This window comes from Sphaeramia orbicularis, chromosome 9 (assembly GCF_902148855.1).
Source record: "Sphaeramia orbicularis chromosome 9, fSphaOr1.1, whole genome shotgun sequence".
Lineage (NCBI taxonomy): Eukaryota > Metazoa > Chordata > Actinopteri > Kurtiformes > Apogonidae > Sphaeramia > Sphaeramia orbicularis.
Window position 1 is genome coordinate 55076128 of NC_043965.1, and position 10248 is coordinate 55086375.

General features: G+C 40.6%; 1 pseudogene; it reads right to left on the bottom strand.

Moving 5' to 3' along the window:
- Positions 1-379: 379 nt before the first annotated feature.
- Positions 380-10248, bottom strand: part of LOC115425636 (zinc finger protein 420-like) — a 16136-nt pseudogene continuing 6267 nt past the window's right edge.

A 10248-nucleotide genomic window follows, 5' to 3' on the forward strand; every position in this document is an offset into this window, starting at 1 on the left:
TAGAAAGTCTCGCCCTCTACAAAAATTTTATATTAAAAATATGTCATTGGGCTGCTGGGAAGTTTCTTTGTGCTGCAAGCTTTTACAGATCAGCTGACATCGCTTAGCAACCGGTACCATAAGTGCAGGGAAAAGGTAAATGAACATAAAGTTTCACTTTCACTTCTGCGGGAGCACGGACCGCACCCTGTACCCCCACTGTACAAGTAGGACGGTAACCAACACACGCACTGGTAACTGGCCGAAACACACACATGTGCACCCCCCTCCCAGCCGAACTGCATGAGTATGGCCAAGCCCCCCCCCGCCCCACACACACATACCGACCGAAACGCACACATGTGCACCCCCCTCCCCATTACACACAGCCACACCAACAGATCAATTCCACAGCAAACACTGCATAAGTGACCGGACTACTTGCAGAGTGATATGAAAGATGCGAATCAGAGGTAAAAGAACCCATTTTCCTTGACAACAGTAGAATAAATATTTTGTGAAAAAAATCGTGCCAGAGAACAGTGATCTCAATTTTAAGCAAAAGAATCGGTATTCACATTTTTGCCAGAATCATGCAGCCCTATTTTGAAGTAACTAATAATTGATTTATTCCACTTGAAACCCTTAAAATTGCAGGATATTATATATGATTTCTATAATAAAAAATAATATTGATCCAAATAGCATACAAGATTTCTTTAAATTAAGAAAGAGTAATTATAATTTTAGAAGTTTTTATATTTGTGACTGGACTAAAGTGAGGACAGATGTGAAGTGTGTATGGATTTGGGTTGTGGGTCTGAAATTATGGGATGGACTTGGGTCTCTCTCCATTGTGGGTCCGTTGGTGGATTTTTAGATGATTAGCTTTGGTGAAAAACTTCCCACACTGGTCACAGTTATATGGTTTTTGTCCAGTGTGACTGTTGGTGATGTTTAAGTCCATTCATTTTGCTGAAACTCTTTCCGCATTGGGCACAGGCATATGGTTTTTCTCCAGTGTGGATGCGTTGGTGATCTTTAAGCCCATTCATGTGGGTGAAACTCTTTCCGCATTGGGCACAGGCATATGGTCTTTTTCCAGTGTGGATGTGTTGGTGTTTTTTTAGGTAACTTGCTGTTCTGAAAGCATTCCCACACTGGTCACACTCATATGGTTTTTCTCCAGTGTGGATGCGTTGATGTTGTTTTAGTGCTCTTGCTGTGGTGAAAGCATTTCCACACTGGTCACACTCATATGGTATTTCTCCAGTGTGGATGCGCTGATGTTGTTTTAGTGCTCTTGCTGTGGTGAAAGCATTTCCACACTGGTCACACTCATGTGGTTTTTCTCCAGTGTGGATGCGTTGATGTTGTTTTAATATACTTAATGCGTTGAAAGCATTTCCACACTGGTCACACTCATATGGTCTTTCTCCAGTGTGGATGCGTTGGTGGTTTTTTAGGGAACTTGCTGTGTTGAAAGCTTTTCCACACTGGTCACACTCAAATGGTTTTTCTCCAGTGTGGATGCGTTGATGTTGTTTTAGTGTACTTGCTGTGGTGAAAACATTTCCACACTGGTCACACTCATATGGTATTTCTCCAGTGTGGATGCGTTGATGTTGTTTTAGTTTACTTGCTGTGGTGAAAGCATTTCCACACTGGTCACACTCATATGGTTTTTCTCCAGTGTGGATGCGTTGATGTTGTTTTAGTATACCTGCTGTGGTGAAAGCTTTTCCACACTGGTCACACTCAAATGGTTTTTCTCCAGTGTGGATGCGTTTGTGTTTTTTTAGGTGACTTGCTCTGGTGAAAGCATTTCCACACTGGTCACACACATATGGTCTTTCTCCAGTGTGGATGTGTTGGTGTCTTTTTAGGGAACATGCTGTGATGTAAGCATTTCCACACTGGTCACACTCATATGGTTTTTCTCCAGTGTGGATACGCTGGTGGATTTTTAGGGTTGTTGCTCTGATGTAAGCATTTCCACACTGGTCACACTCATATGGTTTTTCTCCAGTGTGGATGCGTTGGTGAATCTTTAGGTCATTTGCTCTGGTGAAAGCATTTCCACACTGGTCACACTCATATGGTTTTTCTCCAGTGTGGCTGCGTTGATGTCGTTTTAGTTTACTTGCTGTGGTAAAAGTCTTTCCACACTGCTCACAGGTGGGTCTTCCATCCATGTTTGCTGGAATCAGGTGATCTTTGTCCACACACAACTTTCAGGTTTCACTTAAAATCCACCTTTGGCTTCTCTCTACATCAAAACACAAAGGAACAGAAGAGGTGGTCACTGAAATGCAATGGAATAAAACACAACAAACACATTCCTTTCAAACCAGATTAAGCAGACAGACAAAATTAACTAGTTAGATAATTAATAGGACATTTTCAAACATTTAAAAACTCTATCCTCTTATTCTACATGTGAAAACTGATGCAGATTCAACAATGTACAAATGAGTTACAACAATTACTTGTTTCATGACAAAACCTCTGAACTCGTTGCACCGCCATTATCATATGATGTCACATACAGTCACCAACTTGGACGTATTGAATCCAATTTGACCAAATCTGAGGTGGACATGTTCAACCTGCACATCAAAATGCCAAAACATAGACCCGTATTTAGATAGATCTACCACCTGCAGAATACAGAAGTAATTTGAGTGTCTTTCTGAATACATTCATCAATAATACTAATTTGACTGACATTTGGAGAATCGCTAATCCGACTGGCAGAGAATGCTCTTTTTACTCAGGAACGCATAACTCATACAGCAGGATAGATGACTTTCTCGTAGAAGCCAAATTAATGCCATATGCTGTAGATGTGACATACCATCATATTTGGATCTCAGATCACAGCCCTTTAACGTGCACAGAACTAGTTTCCACATCGAAGTGCAATGAGTTTGCAAAATTCTTTAATGACGAGGTTCAGGGCATTAAACACTCAGTTAATCCCACAACACAGTTCCCACTGCAGCCTTCCACACACCTAGAGCTGACACATTTCACAAAATAAAATCTGTGCTGAGCAGTTTGTTACCAGCTCACTCACTTAGTTAATATTTCAGTCCAATCTGGAACATTTTCATGGGCCTTGAAAACTGCTGTCATTAGGCCTCTCCTATAGAACAGTAGTCCTGATGCCACAGTACTGAACAACTATCGGCCCATATCAAACCTGCTGTTTTTAGGTCAAGTCCTTCAGACAGTTGTTCACCAACAGTTCTCTGACTTTCTTCTACTGAACAACTGCTTTGATGATTTCCAGTCAGGCTTCAGACCCCATCACAGCACTGAGACTGCTCTGATCAAAGTGACCAATGACATCTGTCTGAACACAGACCCAGGTACAGTAACAGTCTGAGTCCTGCTGGATCTGAGTGCTGCATTTGACACAGTCCATCATGTGATCCTGTTCCAGAGGTTAGAGGACTGGGTAGGCATCTGTGGTCCTGCCCTGAAATGGTTCAAGTCCTACCTTGAGGACAGGAAGTATTTTGTTCAAATCGAAAACTGTGTGTCAAACCAAATGGCAGTGACCTGTGGGGTCCCCCAGGGGTCCATCCTGGGACCCCTCTTGTTCAATCTTTACATGTTGCCCCTGGGCCAGTTAATACACAGTAATAATGTGTCCTACCATAACTATGCAGACGACACTCAGATTTACATCTGGCTGACAGCAGGTGAACATGGGCCCTAACCCTAACCCTCCAACAGATCAGTCTAACCCTAACCCTCCAACAGATCAGTCTAACCCTAACCCTCCAACAGATCAGTCTAACCCTTACCCTCCAACAGATCAGTCTAACCCTAACCCTCCAACAGATCAGTCTAACCCTAACCCTCCAACAGATCAGTCTAACCCTAACCCTCCAACAGATCACTGTGTGGATGGAAAACAACTTTCTCCAGCTAGACTCAGACCAGACTGAAGTCATTGTCTTTGGTCCACAAAAACCCAGAGAAAGTGTCAGCAGTCATCTGTTACTCTAAAAGCTAAAACTCAGGTTCTAAATCTGGGGCTAATAATGGACTCAGACCTAAACTTTAATAGCCACATTCAGTCAATGCCATCATCAGCCTTTGACCATTTCAAAAACATTGCCAGAATCAAAGGTTTACTGTCGAAACCAGACTTAGACTTATCCATACATTTATCTGGACCAGGTTAGACTACTGTACTGAACTTCTGACTGGACTCTCTAAACCAGCTGTCAGACAGCTGCAGTACATCCAGAACGCTGCTGCTCAGGTCCAGACTAGAACCAGGAAGGACCACCATATTAGTCCTGTGTTCATATCTGTGCACTGGCTTCCTGTGGCTCAGAGAATAGACTTTAAAACAGCTCTGCTGGTCTAGAAGTCTGTCCATGGTCTAGAACCAAAGTACATCTGGGACATGTTGGTCCCATATGAACCATCTGGGACCCTGAGAACCTCAGGGACTGGTCTTTTGCTGGTGCCCAGAGTCAGGACTAAAGACGGTGCAGCTTTGTTTCAGTTCTATGTGTTTCAGTTCTATGTGTTTCAGTTCTCTGCAGCTAAACTCTAGAACACTCTTCCTGATGACGTCACACAGACCTGAACTGTGTCAGTGTTTCAGTCCAGGCTGAAAACAGTTCTGTTCAACTGTGCATAGAACAACTGAAAGGGTTCTATCTGACCTCTGACCTTTTACTTTGTTTTCATTGATTATTTGTTTTATTGATTATGTTTTAATTGTAATTGTGTGTTTTTAACCTGTCGCTTTTCCATTTTTGTAAAACACTGTGAATTGCCCTGTGTATGAATTGGGCTAGACTCATAAACCTGCCTTGCCCTTGCCTTCCCACTGTGAATATTCAAAACATGGTGAAGCCACGGACGAACTGGAGGCTGAATCCTCTGTTACTAACTGAAGAAGAGTTCTGTGATTATTTCGAAGCTCAAATATCCCTCAATTTTGATACTAATGATAATTCAGAAACCATCCCTTCTATTCTCTGGGAGGCATTCAAAGCACCAGATTACTTGAACTGGACAACCAAATCAACCTTCTGGACAAAGAGAATGAACAAAATCCTTCCAATGAAGTACAAAAAAAGCATCAGTCTTAAAATATGAATAGAAAAAGATACTCTCAGCAAGAGTTAGTAAGGCGTTCTTATTTACCAAAGAGAATTTTTTGAATTCAATAACGAGCAAAAGACTAAGCCCCACAAATCAGAAAACAGGAAAGTGATCACACAGTACATACAATTAAATCTGATAAAGGTGAGATTCTGATGAAACCCATGGACATTAAAGATCAATTTCTCCAATTTGACAAAAATCTGTACACTTCCAAAAACAATACAGACTATACGGCTATGCAGGATTTCTTGGATAAATGCAATCTCTCCCAGTTAGATGAAAATGAATCAGCTCAGCTGAACTCAGAAATCTCTATTGAAAAAGTAAAAAAACAAAACAAAAACATCACTTCACTTAAAAGCAATAAAGCTCCAGGTCCTGATGGCCTTCCAGGTGAGCTGTATCAAAAATTAACCAAATTCTCTGCCCATATCTCCATAAAGTGTTGACTCTAGCCCACTCTGACGGGGTCCTTCCTCCCACCCTAACAGAAGCGCTCATTACACTGATACACAAAAAGGGTACAGACCCAGAAGACGTGGGCTCTTTTTGTCCTACCTCTGCTTAATCAGGATGGGAAATTCTTTTCTAAAATTTTGGCTAACCTAACCTCTTATGGTACTTTAGGGCAGCCCGGCTCAGATCGGCTTTCTTCTGGTTCTCTGAACATTCCAATTGACCTTGGGTTCAGATAGAGAGAGAAAATGCCAGAGGACTTACTCTAGATAGGTATCTGTATTCAGATTCTTTGAAGAAACTTAAGAAGAACACAGTTAACCCATTTCTAAAAAACACAATTAGAGTTTGGTATGGAACACAAGACATCTTCAGAGAACAACCTGGGATATCACAATTTACCCCCATTGGGAGCAATGCATTATTTAAACCAGGTAAATCTGATCCTGGATTCAGGCAATGGGTGCAGTTAGAATTACAAAGGATTTCAGACCTTTATAAGAAGGTAATAATCTAATGTCCTTTGAAACTCTTCAAACACAATTTGGAATCCCTCAAACCCATTTGTTCAAATATTTTCAGATTCATAATTTTATTTGCTCCAAGATGCAGTCATATCAATGTCCTCCTTTAAGTATTTTAGAAGAAATAGCAACATCAGACCCCTATAGTAAAGGGAAGAGCTCAATGATATATAAACAAAATGATATAAATGACTAAAGAGTCCTCAAATTATAGAAAATTGGCATGGATAGAAGACCTCCAAACAGGTATTACAGAGCAGGAATGGGAGAAAGCTTGTTCCTAGGTGCAAACAATCTCCATTAATAGCAGATTTAAATTAATTCAATATAACTGGCGTTTGAGAACCTATATAATTCCTGAAAAACTTCACAAATTCAACCCCAATATCCCAGACATCTGTATAAAATGTGGAACTGAGAGAGGTACCTTGTATCACTGTATTTAAAAATGTGAACATATGCAAGAATTTGGGAGAAGATTAATGAACAACATTTCCAATATTATAGACAAAGAAATCCCAATGTGCCCTTAGATCTGTGTTCTAGGTCTTCTTCCAGAAACTTTAGCCCTTAGAACTCACCAAAGTAGGCTGGTGAACCTCTGTGTAATACATGCAAAGCCTCTTATAGCTAGACATTGGAAAAGTGTTGATTGTCCATCACTGAATTCATGGATGGGTTCGGGGGATTTGTGTTCAGGGGAGACCCACACCATGTTGTCAATTCATGTCAGAAAATATATGTAATTTGTCAAAACCTTAATAAAAAATGTGTTAAAAAAACAAAAAAATTGGCTAACAGATTGAGCTCCCTTTTAGGTAAATTAGTGCAACTGGACCAGACTGGTTTTATACCAGACAGGAGTGACTGACAAGATGGCTGCCACTGCTTCTTCCCTGGTCTGAATCTTCATTCAATCCTTTATAAATCACTGAAATACAGTGTCATCAGCTAACATTGGAAATATTACTGCTGGTGAAGTCAAATCTTGCTTCAAATATTTTTGAAATTTCTTCCAAAGCAGGAGGACTTATGGAGGTATCATTTGAGGCCTAGGAGCACATGGTGGCCGATGACTAAACCTTTTGCCCTCAAGCCTTCCTGGAGTCTCCATAGATATTTTTTTGTGTGTCCTACGTGGAAAACATGTAAACCAAAAGGTTGGCAGAGGAGTTGGAGGAGATTAAAAAGTCCCTCAGTTTTCTGTCTGAGGAATCTAGTAAAGTGGTCACAGCAGGCCGATCTTGTGGGCTTAATGGAAGAGGTCCGTGAGCTGAAGACAACTGTGAAGCACAAAGATTAAGATTGAGCTGTTGGAACAACGGATCGATAAGTTGCAGCAGTATTCCTGCATTAATGATGTCATCATCAGTGGTGTGGAAACCAAACATGGCAGCTATGCCAGGGCTGTAGCCAGTGACCAGCATGGTGAAGACACACCACCTGAGGAACTGTACACTCTCCAGGAGCAAGAGATTCAATACCTGAACAGGAAGAACATATCTGTAGGGAAAGAACACACCTCTGCATGTCACACAATTCCTCGCAAAGACGACAAAAATAAGTCTTCAACTGGTGTTCAGTTTGTTAATCTTTAGCACAAGATTGATGTGTTGAAGCAATCAAGAAAACTGAAGGGCACTGAGGGGTTTATGTTAATGAGCATTTGACAAAGAAAAAGGCTGAGATAGCAAGAAATGGCCATCTGCTGAGAAAACAAACTCAAATTCAAGCCACCTGGTCAAGGACTGGAAAAGTTTTCATCAAGTTAAATGGACCTCTGAGCAAGCGAAGGGGGTTGTAGTACGAAATCTGAGAGAGCTGGAACAGTTTAAAGGTCCTGTACAGAGAATTGGTTTAAAGTGGATTACAGCGACACCTTCAGTTTGAATCGTTGGCGTTTTTAAGGGACACAGACTCCATTTCCCATGAGCACTAGCACCTACTGTCATAAGGGCAGAACTGTGTCCAAGGTGTTCTGAAGTTCAGGACTGAAGAGTGGATCCTCTTTCCAACTGTGTGTCACCCTTTTAAACTGAGTAGTCAGGGAAAATCAAGATTTCAAATAATCTGGTATAAAAACTTCAAAAAAAATGTCTAAACTCTACTCAATTTAGGTTCATTTAGATTCGTAAGGAGATTGGCAATGGTAACTCTTCAGAGTAAATAGGAACCTTCAACCGAAATGACAGACACATACAACATCATAAGAAAGAATTTAATGTATTAAAAAAAATTATTTTGAACAATTAAATTTGGCCATAAAAAACATGGGCATGAACAAAAAATGTTGTGGACCCTTCCACTTCTCTTTTAGTTCACATCAATAGTTCAACTTTTTTTGTGTGTGTGTGTGTGTGTTCAAAACCATCCCTTTAAGTGTCCATAAATGCACCGGATAACACTGTCCATTTCAGTTGTGCACCTATTCTTCACTACTTGGATGGTATTTCAATGTTTAGTTGTTCAGTATTCCGTTTTTCTGATGCATCAGTTTGTGTGGTATCAGATCTGACCCAAAAAAGTAACAAAATAAAAATGAGATCTCAGAAAAAAAAATGGGAATCCTCTAACGAACTCGGGAACCCTTTTTGTCCTACCACCCTCCTAGAAGACAGGTGGCCTTGGGATTCGGAACGTCCTTTGATGACATCTCCGGTGGCATCCAGTCCTTAGATGGCACAGTTCAGTCCTTAGCAGCAGACTCTACCAACATAAAAACCAGCCTGCACACAATTGTACAGAGCAATTACTTTGTTTGTAAATAAAAATATGTAATCCATCTAAAGTAATTATTCACAAGATCACAACTGTTCAAAAAATAAATAAATAAATAAATAAAAAATAAATAAATTAAAAAAAAAAAAAAAAAAAAAAAATTAAATACAATTTCCAAATTGTTGTCATTCATTTTCATGTCTGTAAAATTCTAATTGGCCAGTAAACATATATTCATGAAAAAACACATCTTTGTCCACATCAAAAGACTTGTGAAACTAATTGCACATTTCGGACTCATAACAGGTCCGCAGCAACATCACGCACATGGGTGTGTTAGCTAAAACCTCACATGCAAGTGCATTAGCTTAAGAAGCACATGTGGCTGCGCTAGCTTACTTTCCACATGGTTAACAGGGCTAAAAAATCATTAGCAGCTTACAAAACCATAGTTCCAAAAAAACACATCCTGACTTGTTTTATATCTCATGAGGTACTCTGAATCATATTTCACTATCGCAAAAAGTACAACACTCACCAGGATTTTCTTCAACAAAAAACATTCAATCTCCTTGGCTCAACAGGTTTACAGGACTGACTTCCACAACACCTTTGTACATCTACAAAACAGATTTAACGCTCAAAACCATGTTTTCAGAGAGCTATTTTACACATTCAACCCAGGGAGAATGTACAGAGAATTTTACCTCACTCCGTGCAGACAGATGCCGCGAAAGAAAGCTACCTAGCTCTGAGCAGGAACTTGCCGTGAGCTGCGCTGTGGTGCGTTCATGGTACATAAGAAAAAACAGTACTCAACGAAAAAAAGTAACCTTTGGTGAAAATAAAAATAAAATAACGTGGACAATAAAATACCCATGGGTTACATGTGCATTTCTTTTTTCCACACAGAAAGTTTCAGGTGCAAAGTGACGTTTGAAACGAGACAACAAACAAACTTCCTAAAGTCCGTTTGTGTCGTAGTTTAGTAACTGGAGTGAAAACCACAGGTAAACCAAACTGTTGGTGCGACTCCTGCTTCTATGTGTGTTTTCCTCTGTTCTCCTCAGTGTTCCTCACAGACCGCTGGTTCACACCTGTCCCAGTCATATCCGTATTAGCTGTAGCTTTAACCCACAGTATTCAGTCCTTTTCCTAAATGCCTTCAGTCCTTCTTCGTCTTCCTCATTGTGCATTAGTTCAGTTCAGCTCTAGCTGCTTCAGCCTTCTGCATTCACAGTATTCTACTGGGAGAACGGTCTGGTTCCTGAAGGACACTTTAGTATCCAGGCCCTGGCATCAACATTCAACTGCATCCAGACCCATTTCAGTGTGACCTTCCAAAGCCCTTAGTTTGGACTGAACCAATGCTCCAAATCCAACAGATTAGCCCCGTCTGTCACAGAGCTAGCCCTGTGGCTAATGCTAAAGA